This window comes from Giraffa tippelskirchi, chromosome 7, assembly GCF_054371585.1.
Source record: "Giraffa tippelskirchi isolate mGirTip1 chromosome 7, T2T-mGirTip1v1.2.pri, whole genome shotgun sequence".
NCBI lineage: Eukaryota > Metazoa > Chordata > Mammalia > Artiodactyla > Giraffidae > Giraffa > Giraffa tippelskirchi.
Window position 1 is genome coordinate 72260639 of NC_137281.1, and position 12752 is coordinate 72273390.

The window sequence follows — 12752 nt, forward strand, 5'->3', positions numbered from 1 at the left end:
GCTTTGTAAATGACAAAGAGCTATATGAATATTACCTATTTCATCACATGGACAGTGCTCAGTAATGATGTATTAAATGCTACCCACCCCACCAGCAACAAGAGCAAGCATTCAGTGATCTTTAGCACAACAATTTCATATTCACAACAATCAATAAAGTAGCTATTATTATCCCCATTTTCCAGGTGAACAAATGGGAGGGCCTCCATGGTTAAGTATAGAAGGAGCTCAGCCAGACTCCCTGGCTTCAAAACTTGACCGTTCAAAATTTAATGAGGTGGCCACACCAGCATCTCTCCTCTCCATCTTGGGTTTTTCCTCTTGCCTCAGGTCAGGATCTAACTCAGGGTCTGGTGGGTACTGGGGCAACCCTGTCATTTTTTGTGCGTCCTCCAAGTGCCAAGAATTGAACACTTTCTCAGGCTTTCACAAGCATGCCACCCCCTCCCAGGGAGTCTTGTTAAAATGCAGATTCTGATTCCACGGGTCTGGGAAGCAGCTGCACATTCTCATTTCTAGTAAGTTCCCAGAAGATACTGACTTTCCTGGTTTGTGATCACACTTGGAATAGCTGGGTCCCGTGCGTGCGTGCTCAGTTGCTTCAGTCATGTTCAACTCTTTGCGACCCTATGGACTGTAGCCCCACAGGCTCCGCTGTCCAGGGGATTTTCCAGGCAAGAATACTGGAGTGGGTTGCCATACCCTCCTCCAGGGGATCTTCCTGACCCAGGGATCAAACTCATATCTCCTGCGTCTTCTGCATCACAGACGAATTCTTTACCACTGAGCCACCGGGGAAGGCCCAGCTAGGTCCTAGAAGACTTTAAAGTGAAAGTGAAAGTGAAGTCGTGTCCGACTCTTTGCGACCCCCTGGACTGTAGCCCACCAGACTCCTCTGTCCGTGGGATTTTCCAGGCAAGAGTACTGGAGTGGGTTGCCATTTCCTTCTCCAGGGCATCTTCCCAACCCAGGGATCGAACCCGGGTCTCCTGCATTGCAGGCAGATGCTTTACCCTCTGAGCCACCAGGGGACTTAATCTTATTGAATCCTGGGAATCAGGTTTAATTGGCCCCAGAGTCACAGATGGGGAACTGAGGCTTGAGAGGCAATGTGCCTTACTTAATCCATCACTTTGCTTGCCCTTTGCCTGACCTGCTCAGGATCCCACCATGTACAAGACATGGGTTTGAACTGCTTGACTAATGTAGTGTCCTGGGGGTTATGGGCCTAGCAGTGCCTCCAAGCTGCGTGGTCCCTGCTTGAGCTCTGTCTCCACAACTGAAGCAAGCGGTGATCTCTGAGTCCCTGTTTGGAGATGTTTGTTTCTTTCAGTTCTTCAAGAACAGACTAGTTTTAGATGCTAGCTCCCTGTGGGAACAGGGCCCTGGCCCAGGAAGTGTCTCTGTAGGGGAGTGAGCATCTGAGGGTCAGGATTACATCCTGCACATGAATGACTCATCTTTTGATCTCTTTTGGAATCCTGTCTTTATTTGAAAATATTTTGTATTTTAACCATCATAGATTTTTTGCATTAATCTTATTAAAAAATATTGCACAAAACGATATTTGTGTTGATGGCTGAGCTTTTTAGCATCCCCTTACATTTTGCACCTAAGACGGGTGCCTCTCCCACCTGCCACCCCCCAGCCTGGGCTGGCCCTGTGTCTTCTCCCTCCCTCTCCTGCCTTGTGGCATTAGGATGCTGCCTGCGAGGCACTGCGGTGCCCACCCGGCAGCCAGCCAGCTGATGGATTTATTTCCCAGCAGGAGAATCCATCACTTTGCTTGCCCTTTGGCTGACCTGCTCTGGAGACAGCAGTGGGGACTGTGGGCATGAAGATGCCCAGGGATCTCTCTGATGTGGGCTTTGTCACATCAGGTCCCTTATGGCTAGGGTGATGGAGGTAAATGACTCAGAAGTTAGATTCTGTCACCTCTCTGTTTCAACCAGTCTTCAAGGCCCTGCCAGCTCTGCCCTCTTCTCTACCACCTTCCCCTTTGCTCAGTAGGTTTCTGTCCTGTGATCTCATCAGGCTTATTCCTACCCCAGGACCTTTGCACTTTCTGCCTGGACACCTGCTTCTTGGCCAGCTGCTTCTCCCTATCCAGATGTTGATTTCAATGCCTCTTCCGTCAAGCCTCACCAACCTGCCTTACATAAACAGCCCCACTGTCCTTAGCACACTTCCTCCTTTATTTCCTTCCTAGCACTTATATAACTTGGTGGAATTATATTTGTTTACTCGCTTGTTTCCTCTGTCTTCACTAGAATGTGTTTTTGTTTTATTCTTCACTGACTCTCCAGCTCCCACAAGAGTTACTGGCCCATCACAGTTGCTCAGTAAGTACTGAGGGATCAATGAGCCATATACCGAGCTTCAGTTTCCACATTTGTGAAATGAAGTACAACCCTAAGCCCACACTGTCAGAATCAAAGGTCAAACGGCCTGGGCGGACTGGCTATAGTGTCCCCACTTCACAGCTAATGAACCTGAAGCTCAGGGAGGTGCAAGGACTTGCCCAAGTTCACCCAGTTAGGAAGGGCTGGCGCTGGGGTTCTCTCCAGTTTGGAGAAGCGCCCACTTCCGTGCCTTGCTCGGAGGAGGCAGTCAGCAATGTGAAAACTGGATCTGAGTGCCTCTGAGTGTCTTGCCATCTGCTGCTTGAACTGCAAGACCCTACCTGCCTGCCCGGCTGTCACAGCTATCTGACAAGTCAGAGACAGGAATTCTAATGGCTGGTTTTTGTGGAACATAGAGTCCTGCTTCTTGCCAATGGAGAGATACATTTTCTCTGCATTGGCAATTACCACACTGAATGTCTGGGGAACGGTTCTCATCTTCCAGGCACTTTACCAAGATTAACTTCTGAACCCCATGCAGCACTGCTTGCTGCAGTTTGAGGGGGGTGCCTGGGGGACTGTGGGCAGCAGTGTCTCTGTCACAGAGGAAGCTGTGGTTTGGAGGGGCTTGAGGCCCCTAAGGCAACATCTTCAGGAGTTTATCTTCCTGAGAGCAGTTTCTCCACTGTCCAAAATGCCCTGACCTTCTCGAGGATTCAAGGACTCTGACTTTCCCTGCCCCATTTGTTCACTGGTTCAGCAGTGAATCTACAAATATTTACTGAGAATATCCTAGGCATTCTTCTAACCCTGAGGCTATAATGGAGAACAAAATAAAATACATACTGTCCTTGACCTCCTACAATAGGGGATCTGTAGGGGAGACAGATGACAGTATCTAGTAACTGGTTGTGTGACTCTGGGTAGGTTCCTTTCTATTTCTGGGGCTTTGGGTTTTAGTTTATTCTCCACCCCTAATCCCCCCTGCTTAGGAGACTTTGATGACTTCTCACTGCAAAAAAAAAAAAAAAGAAAAGAAAGAAAAAAGAAAAAAAAGCAAGATGGGAAACTTCCCTGGTGGTCCAGTGGTAAAGAATCACTTTCCAAAGTAGGGGACCTGGTCATGGAACTAAGATTCACATGCCTGAGGGCAACTAAGGCCATGCACCACAACTACTGAACCCACATGTTCTAGAGTTCATGCCCTGCAACAGGAGAAGCCCACGTACCCCGACTAGAGAAAGACCGAGTGCCCCAACAGAGACCCAGAGCAGCCATAACAGCCACTGGCTTGCAGACAAAAAACAAGCAAACCAAGATGGGCCTCCCTGGCCTGATCTTCAAGGCTCCTCACTGTTGGGCTCTAGTTGAACTTTCCCAGCACATGTTCCCTGCCTTCCCACCTCCATTTGGCCGCATTTTTATTTGACCAACACTCATTTGTCACTTCCTAAGTGACACTGTCTAAATGCTTCACATAATTTAACTTGTTTAATCCTAACAGAAACACCTTGAAATGTGTTGTAATTCTCATCTCCATCTTAAAGATGAGGACGCTGAGGCACAGAGAGGTAGGTAATTTGCTTGAGGATACACAGCTGCTAAATGGACCCAGGCAGGCTGGCACCCACTCCCTGCATCCCACTGCCACTATATTCCCTCTCTGCCTGTTTCGGACACCAATCCTACTATCTCCTTTTCTAGATACAATTCAACAGACATTGCCCACTTCCAGGAAGCCTTCCCTGATGTCTCCGAGGTTGAATGAGTTCTTCTTGTCTCTGGTTCCCTTGATGCCTTGCACATCTCCCCACAGTAGCCCTTCCCATGGAATACTATTGTTCTGGTCTGTGTATTCTCTTCTCTGTTGGATGCTGAGCATCTCAGTGGGGGAGGCTGTGTTTCACCCTCTCTGCTCCCTCTTGCCCAGACCAGCATTCCCAGATCATCCACTCTCCGTGCAGCAACAAGAGGCAGCTTTTAAAAACAAAACTAGTTTCTATCACTCCACTGCTTGAACCATCCAGTGACAATCCATTGCACTTAGAAGGCTCTGCATGGTCTGGTCCCTGCCCACGCCTGCTTACCTGCTGCCACTCTCCTTCTCACTCACTTGGCTCCTAGCCACTTTGGTTCCTGTCTGTCTGCAGACAGTCCAGGCTCACAATAAATGCTCTATTGAGCTATTTCTTCTGCCCGGAATGTTTTGCCCCACATCCACACATGACTGACTTTTTTTGTAATTTGGGCTTCAGTCCCATGTCACCACTGCAGACAGACCTCCCCTATTGTTTGTTTGTTTGTTTGCTTGCTTAAATGTTTTCATATTTGCCTTTTACTTATTGTTAATGACTGTGTCTATTCCAAGTCTGTAAGCCCCATGAGAGCAGGGGTCTGGAGTGTCTTGCTCAGCACATGGAACAGTGCCTGATATAATAGCCACTCAATGTTCCTTCATGTTGAAGGAAGAGTAGATGCTCTCCAAGGTCTCTTTGGGGAGCTACAATTCAACTAAGCCTGGATGATATAATATAATTTATCTAATTTGGTCTCATCTCAAGCTAAAAGCTGGGATAATTTCACAAGCTGAAATTCATGATCTTCATTACCCTCCTATGTCTTACCTGCAATCATACTCCCAGAAATAAGGCCACTTTATTGACTATTCTCTGCTGACTTTTCTTCATCAGGGATGCTTAAACCTCTTATACATGTTTTAATTTGTCCAACTAAGACTCAAGGAAACTTGTGAGATATTGCCCTCACCATTTTGCAGGCAGGGACATCCCTGCAAAGCAAAAATGTTGACTTGAGAAGTGCCCAGAGCCCAGTGGGAGAACACACACTCATCACAGCCATCACATTTCATCAATAACAGGAGAGACATCATGTTCCAGGAAGGCACAAGAGCTGAGGGCTGCCAGGGCGTGGGCCAAACGCTACTCATTTAACACCCCAAAGGCGTGGCTATCTGTAGCCAAGAGGGATGTGCAGCCAAATTCAGGGCAAATGGGAAGTCTTCACATGATTCTGGTTAAAGCAGGCAGGATGGACACAAATGCACAGAATTAAGGTTTAGGTGTCTGACTGCAGAGCTATTGCTAACGTGCAGCAGCCAGAACAGAAGTACCATCATCCTCAACTTTCTCCAAAAAGATATAAGAGGGAGCTGTGTCAGGGTACCTCAGAGACCAATTGTCACACATTGTCATCCTCTTGAGAACCAGAAAGGACCCTTCTTGCCCTACTTCTGCCTCTTCCTTCCAGCTTCTTTGAGATGGGGAAGGAAATGGCATCTCAAGTGGAGGGACTGAGAAACTCTAAGGTCTAATCTTTGGGGCAAAATGGAGAACTGAATAGAACTTCTTGATTTTTAAGTTCAAAGTTCTTGGCTCTGGTCTCAGCCCTCTAGAAACTTGGATACATTCCTCCCCATCTCTGTCCCTTGCCTTCTTCATCTGTAAAATATGGCTGTTGGGTTGAATGATTTCCAAATCAATGATTTCCTTGACTTCATACCTTCTATATTTATGAGCTTATGATTCAGATGACTTTGAAAGGGAATCTCACTTTCTTCTTCTTCTTTATGGGGCTCTATTTGTCTTTTGATCAGCTTTGCCAGTAGTCACTGGCCTCTCATCACAGTATAGGTAGTAGAAATTATTCTGGCTTGGCAAATCTGTAGAGAGTTGATATACCCTTTGCTTTTCCTAAAATAGTTTCTCTAAAGCATGTGGCTTATCACCATAGTGTGGGCTTCTCTCAAAACTTTATACTAAGGAACAGGAATGTTCAGAAGACATTAGGAAGAGAAAGTCATGGTTCGAGTTAGTGACTTCTAAGGTGGAATGGCATTTGAATGGCAGAGGTTGTTGCTGATGTTAAAAATCCTTCTGTAAGAAATGACAGGATGTCTTAGCTTTGCTTCTAAATAAGTCTGTGTTTGTGTGTGTTTGTACATGTATGTGTGATGAGAGTGGGTGTGGGTACAGATGAAATAAATTGCCCAAATGTTGAAGCTAGATGATGGGTATGTGGGGGGTTTATTATACTGTTCTTTCTATTTTTAAAAAATATGTTTGAAATATTTCATCACAAAAGGGCCTTTGGAGACTGACTCCAGCTTTCTCTACACTCTCATTTCCTAGTGCCCATCCTAAGGACCCTCTGTCACAGTGACATCACCTTGACGGCTGTGATTTCCCACTTGAGGCCTCTACACACAGTTCCATGTGTTCAGGGTAGTTTTCTTCCTCTCCTCACAGCTCATCACTCCTGCCTCTGTGATCTCACAGCCCCACATACTCACCTTAATTACAGCACATATCATATCGTATCGCAACTGCTTACTGTTCTGCTTCTTGTGCCGGTCTGTGTCCTTTTCAGGACACTCCTTTGTCTCCCTAGTTCACATCCAGGGCACATAAGAGTCCTTAGCACATGTTTACAGAGGGAATAATATCAGGAGTAGTAGTTATTGTTTTTTGAACACTTATTATGTGCCAGGCACTGCCCTAATCTCATTATATAGGTATTTCATTAAAGCCTCACTACAAGTGGGTACTTTGAATCTGTCTTCTCAGAAGGTCACTTCCAAGGTCACAGGCTAGTAAATGACAGAGCTGAGATTTGGACTCAACTAAAACTACTTGGCCTTTCTCTGCACATCTGGTATTTTAAGACTTCTCTATCAGTCTTACACAAGAAGTCCAGGATTTGGGGAGCCTGAAGTTTAGGCTCAATTTTCTACAAAATTGCTAAGTGACCTTGGGCAAATTACCTTTGCCCCCTAAGCTCAATCTTCCCATCTCCCAGTGAGACTCTCAGTCAGCGAGGATCACGTGATTCCAGGGCCCTCCCTGCTTCAGCAGAGGAAAGGTTTCCTCTTCCACGTTTGATCTCCTGTCGCCGAACTGGCCTCCCTGTTTGGGAAACTCTCAGCTTCCCATCCTCTTTTCGTGCCACTTGCAACCTCTCAGAGTCAAGCCATTTTCACAACCTGCTGCCCAGGTCCCCTCCTTCCCCCTTCTTTCCTTGCGGGCTTCACTCTGGAGGTGGGGGCGGAACCCTAGGCAGGAGGGAGGGGGAGCGTGTAGCCGCCGGCTTCGTGAGGCTTCCCCGCGGTTTCTCGGCCCCCTTCCCCCCACGGAAACTCAGCCTCACACTTTCTAGGGATGTTCCGGGGACAGTCGGAGTCAGTGATTGCAGCTGCCAGCCGTAGGCATCTGTGTTAGGCTCTCCGATGGAAGTCCGCGGAGGGAGCTAGCGTGGAGGTGGGGATTTGGAAGAAAGAGGAGGCGGCGCACTCCTTCCTCTTAGCCTAGGCCCAACCTGCCCAACTGTAGCCCGGGACCTTTCTGTGCCCGGCTCCCCTCCCATCCTCCTTCCGACTTCCAGCTGCGTCCCGCCATTGCATCGCCAGGCCTTGGCGAACTGCAGACCCAAGGCAAGAAACGCGCGAATATGACTAGGCCCCCTCCCCTGATGGCCTCTGGCACTGCTCTGGGGGAAGTCGAAAGACCCCCACGGAGGTAATCACCTACTCCTAAGGAACGCGGGAGGCCCCAGCCAGCCCCCTGTCTTTGTTCGCGGCTCGCTAGGAAGCTGGCGCCCGGCGAGAGCTGTCCGCCGCTACGGTGCTGACGCGGGGAACGGAGCCCGCGGGGGCGGAGGACTGTCCTCCGCGACCGTGGTACTGAACCCAGACCGAACCATTAGAGGAGCCTGCCAGGCGGGCGCGGTTCGCCTGTGCAAGAGCTGACCCCAGGGAGAGGACGCGGCGGGGGGCGGGAGGTGTCCCCGAGGTGGTGCTGAAGCGAGTTGGAGCCCGTGGCGCCCTCCGCCTCGCCCCGGAAGAGCCGGCGGCAGCGCAGAGCTACCCGGAGAAGGAAGGAGGGCGGAGGAAGCCGCCCTCAGGGAGCTCAGCGGCGCGGGGCCTATGGCTAGGGTCTCTCCCGCGAACCTGCTCCAGCAGAGGAGGTGGCGGCTCCGCAACGGAGAGCGAGCGCGAGTTCTACGAACCTGTTGGAAGCTGCAGCTCCACCGCGGCCGACCAGGGAGCCCGGGACCGAGGTTCTGGAGCGCCTCTCCCTGCCCCCCTTCCTGGACTCCTCCGCGGAGGCGCTCCCTCCTGCCCGGGCTAGCACATGTGCACGCAGGGAGCGCCGAGCCCCTCTTCGATCCGCCCCGAATGTCCGTCGGGCTGCAGGGCGCCGAGTCGACAGGCCTCCCCCAAGGGCAGACCCGCTCCCAGGGAGACCCAAGCTTCCTGAGAAAGGAGGCGGGGGCTGGCGACGGGGACGAGAGAGGGCGCCAGCAGAGGTGTCTGTAACCCAGAGGGAGGCATGGGGGAGCTCCCCAGAGTCATTTCTGTCTGAAGTTTAGAGACAGCAGGGTCCTGTTGCTTAAGGGACAAAGGGCATCCTGCTTTGGAAACATCTCTCCCTCCCCTCTTCGTTTCTGGGATCAGCGACCAAATGCAGATCTTGTACCTGCTCTGCTGCAAACTCCACTCACTGGTCCAACTGCCTTTAGTACCTAACTCCAGTCCATCATCTACCATTCCTTAGAGAGAGCTTTCTAACCTGCCCTATTTATCCTACATCTGTAATAAAATACAAGCTTCCCTGGTGGCTCAGACAGTGAATCCGCCTGCGATGCGGGAGACCTGGGTTCGATCCCTGGGTTGGGAAGATCCCCTGGAGGAGAGCGTGGCAACCCACTCCATTATTCTTTCCTGGAGAATTCCCATGGACAGAGAAGCCTGGTGGGCTGCAGTCCATGGGGTCACAGAGAGTCGGACACGACTGAGCTACTGAGCACTAGCATCAATAGTAAAATATAAGCTCTTTGGTGTGGAATTTAAAGATCTTTTACCAGGAAGACCAAGGGCCTCCTCCCCAGCTGTGTTCTTGTCAGGACAAATGAGCATTCCTTCTGAACAGGATCACTGCAGTGCCTTAGCACCTGCTGCTCCTTTGGGCTGAAACGTTCTTCCCCCTTACTACTTATGCTTTGTCTGCGAGTCACAGTGTCTTCATTTTTAATGAAAATTTCCCTAACCTCTAAGGCACAATCAACTCTCTTTTCTAAGCTCCCTCAGCCTCTACATTCCTTTACTAGACTTCTTGTCACACTGTTTTGTAATTACTTATGTATCTATATCCTCTGTTACCAGGCTCATAAAAACTGGTTTCATATTTTGTCTTTCTCTGTATCTCTGTCTCCTAGCATGGTGATTGATATACAATAGAATAGTTGAATTATATATGCTGAGTGAACGCACACATGACAAACAGGTCAAAGTAACTTCCCTTCCTTCATGTGATTGCCCATTTGAATATATATACATATATATTGACTCTATCAAAATATAATTCATTCAACATATGAATATATATTCAAGTGAGCAATCTTATAAAGGAAAGTAATATATACATATATGTATATATTAAATATATATATATATAAAATCACAGCCTGCAAAGTTCCACATGGCAGCATCCCTGCCTAGCCTTCCTGCCTCATCACCATCAACTCTTCCCTGACTCAGTAATTTCACCTACAGCAACTTCTGTTTTGTACCAAGCTGCTCTTTTTGTGTGTGTGTTTGTGTAGCAGAGTTTTATTAAAGTAAGACAAGGGGCAGAGAAAGCTTCTGACATAGACATCAGAAGGGGGACCGAGAGTGCCCCCTTGCTAGTCTTAGCAAGGCAACTATATAATTTTTAAATTGGTTACTACAATAAATCAAAAGAAATTCTCAAGTAAAGATCTTACTAGACCCACTCCCATAATTTACATTTTAAGATAACAGGATTAGCCAGAAGGTTTTCAGGAAGGAGAAACTGTCCTCAAGGAGGATACATTGTTGTTATATAATCCTTAGTACAGAGTTTAAACTGAGTTGTTCCTTGTGTAATCATCAGTTCAGGGCTCAAAGAAAAAAATGTTTTATGTTACTAAGACTAAGGAATGTAGAGAAAAAAAGATGCTTGTCCTTTCCTCCTCCTTGAGAACCCCAGACCCCTCTCTCCTCGGGGACCCCTGGACTTCTTATCAACCTGCCTAGAAATTGACTCTCTCATTTCCCCCTTTTCTTTTAGGAGAATTATTTTGCCAAGGGAAAGGGGAGTCGTTTCATTCCATAACTACTTCCTGCTATGATGGGGTGCTGTCCCCAAATTGTTGAGGCAACATATTCTCCTAACCCTCATATTGAGGGTCTCTGATCCAGGGGCCCCAAGTAATAGTTGGAGGAAGTTGTGGCACTCGTAGGAGCTTGGACAACCATTTGTAACCTAAAAGCTTTCAGACGGTTAGAAACAAACTCCGTTTTACAGTTACAGATGTAAGGCAAATAGCAAAAACAGAACAAGTAGAATTACTACAATTAAGATAGTTTTCCACCATGGGGAGCTAGTTAACATTTCCCAAAGTGAGGTGACTGAGGCTTCAGGAGAATCCATAGTCTGAATCATCTTGTTCATGTGTTTAGTAAAGTGAATAACATTAGTACTCATGTTGGGTATGATGCGAAGAGCTGACTCATTTGAAAAGACCGTGATGCTGGGAAAGATTGAGGGCAGGAGGAGAAGGGGATGACAGAGGAGGAGATAGTTGGATAGCATTACCGACTCAATGGAGATGAGTTTGTGTGGGCTCCGGAATTTGGTGTTGGACAGAGAAGCCTGGTGTGCTGCGGTTCATGGGGTCGCAAAGAGTCAGACACAACTGAGCAACTGAACTGAACTGAGCTGGGTATGAATAATGGCACAAGTTCCTCCTTGTGCAGCCATGAGAATATCTAAGGCCAATCTGTTTTGTAAAAACACCTTTCTAATTTGTATTTGTTCAGCGTTAAGGGCTGAAAGTTAGTCAGAGCATCAACTTGTAGCATAGTATCTGATCTGTAGTTCCCAGAAAGGGAACGGATATTGTAGCTAATCATACCAGTGAAATACAGATCGTGCCCAACTAGTTTTAAGGTGTGGCAGATTAGTAGACTTCTCTGGAAGCTCTGAAAATATGAAGCCATGAGTAAAATTTAGACCTAGGGTGCATCTCCTATCCAGCCAGGGGGAAGAAGCCAAACCCATAGGTAAGAGCCACATATCCAGTAGGTCCCATTTGGAGCAAACCAGAGTGACTGAAGGATCCAGTTCCACTAAGCTGTCTTTTAAAACTTAAAAAAAAAAAAAAACTCTTTTTTTCTGTTTTCTCTATTTTGGACCCTTGGAACCTTGATCTGAGTCCTTTTTGTCTTTTGAGTTTCACCTCAAATGTCTTGCTCCTAAAGAGGCCTTTACTGGCCACACTAATGTTTGCTTTCTGAGTTACTCTTTGACATTGTCTGCTTCATTTTTCTTACTAATTATTATTCTGACATTATTTTATTTGTAGGTTTTCTTGCTGATCATTGGCTTTCCTTCAACTGGAATTGAGACTAGGGCAAATATCATGAATGTCTTACTCCATGCAGTATTTTAAGTGATTAGCAATCCGAGGGGCACTTACCTCATACCAATGCATCTATAGTCCATTTCTCCCTGGGAAGATTTTAGCTACTGTGCAGGTCATTATGCAATCTTCACTAGGTGTAAATTAACCAAGAATATTTAAGGAAAGAAGATTACACTGATATTCTGTGGGATGGGGAAGAAGAGGAAGTGGAGGGCCATAGATATGCACAGTCTCTTTTCACCACATTGGCTCCCCTCTCCATACCATAGAAAGCACTTTCATACCCAAAATCCCATTTGATATTCATAGCAACCTGATCTGGTAGAGATTGTTCTCCCCAACATAAAACATAGCTGAGGCCAAAAGAGGAAGACTCACTTAACCAAGATCACACAGCTTGTAAGTGGTGATGACTTTCCTGGTGCTGTGCTGTGTGCTGGGATCAAAACTAAGACATGGAGCCTGGAGAAGGAAATGACAACCCGCTCCAGTACTCTTGCTTGGAATATCCCATGGATGGAAGAGCCAGGTGGGCTACAGTCCATGGGGTCTCAAAGAGTCAGACACGACTGAGCAACTAACACTTTCAACAATTTTCAGTGCACTTTTATGAATAACAGTAGTGGTTCTCAACCTGGAGATGGATGAGTTGGAAAAGAAATGAATAGGCTGCTGGGTGCAGAATAAACTGAAATTCTTTTCAATAACAATTTCAATTTGTTCAGTCCTTTCCAGGTATCAGGTACTATATTAAGTGTTTTACACATGTTGTCTCCATTTATCATTCTTACCTATTTCTATCCCCATTTTTTTCAGAACTAATAGAACCTTTGGGCCAGGAAGGTCCCCTGGAGGAGGGCATGGCAACCCACTCCAGTATTCTTGCCTGGAAAGTCCGTTGGACAGAGGAGCTTGGTGAGCTATAGTCCGTGGGGTTGCAAGAATGGG

At 47.3% G+C, this 12752-nt stretch overlaps 1 protein-coding gene across 1 annotated transcript in view; it reads right to left on the minus strand.

The window, feature by feature from the left end:
• Positions 1-8515, minus strand: part of CPLX2 (complexin 2) — an 89882-nt gene extending 81367 nt beyond the window's left edge. The window contains exon 1 of the mRNA XM_081513752.1: positions 8364-8515. The gene's annotated coding sequence lies outside the window, so the exon portion shown is untranslated. The remainder of the gene's footprint in view (positions 1-8363) is intronic.
• Between the last annotated feature and the right edge of the window lie 4237 nt (positions 8516-12752).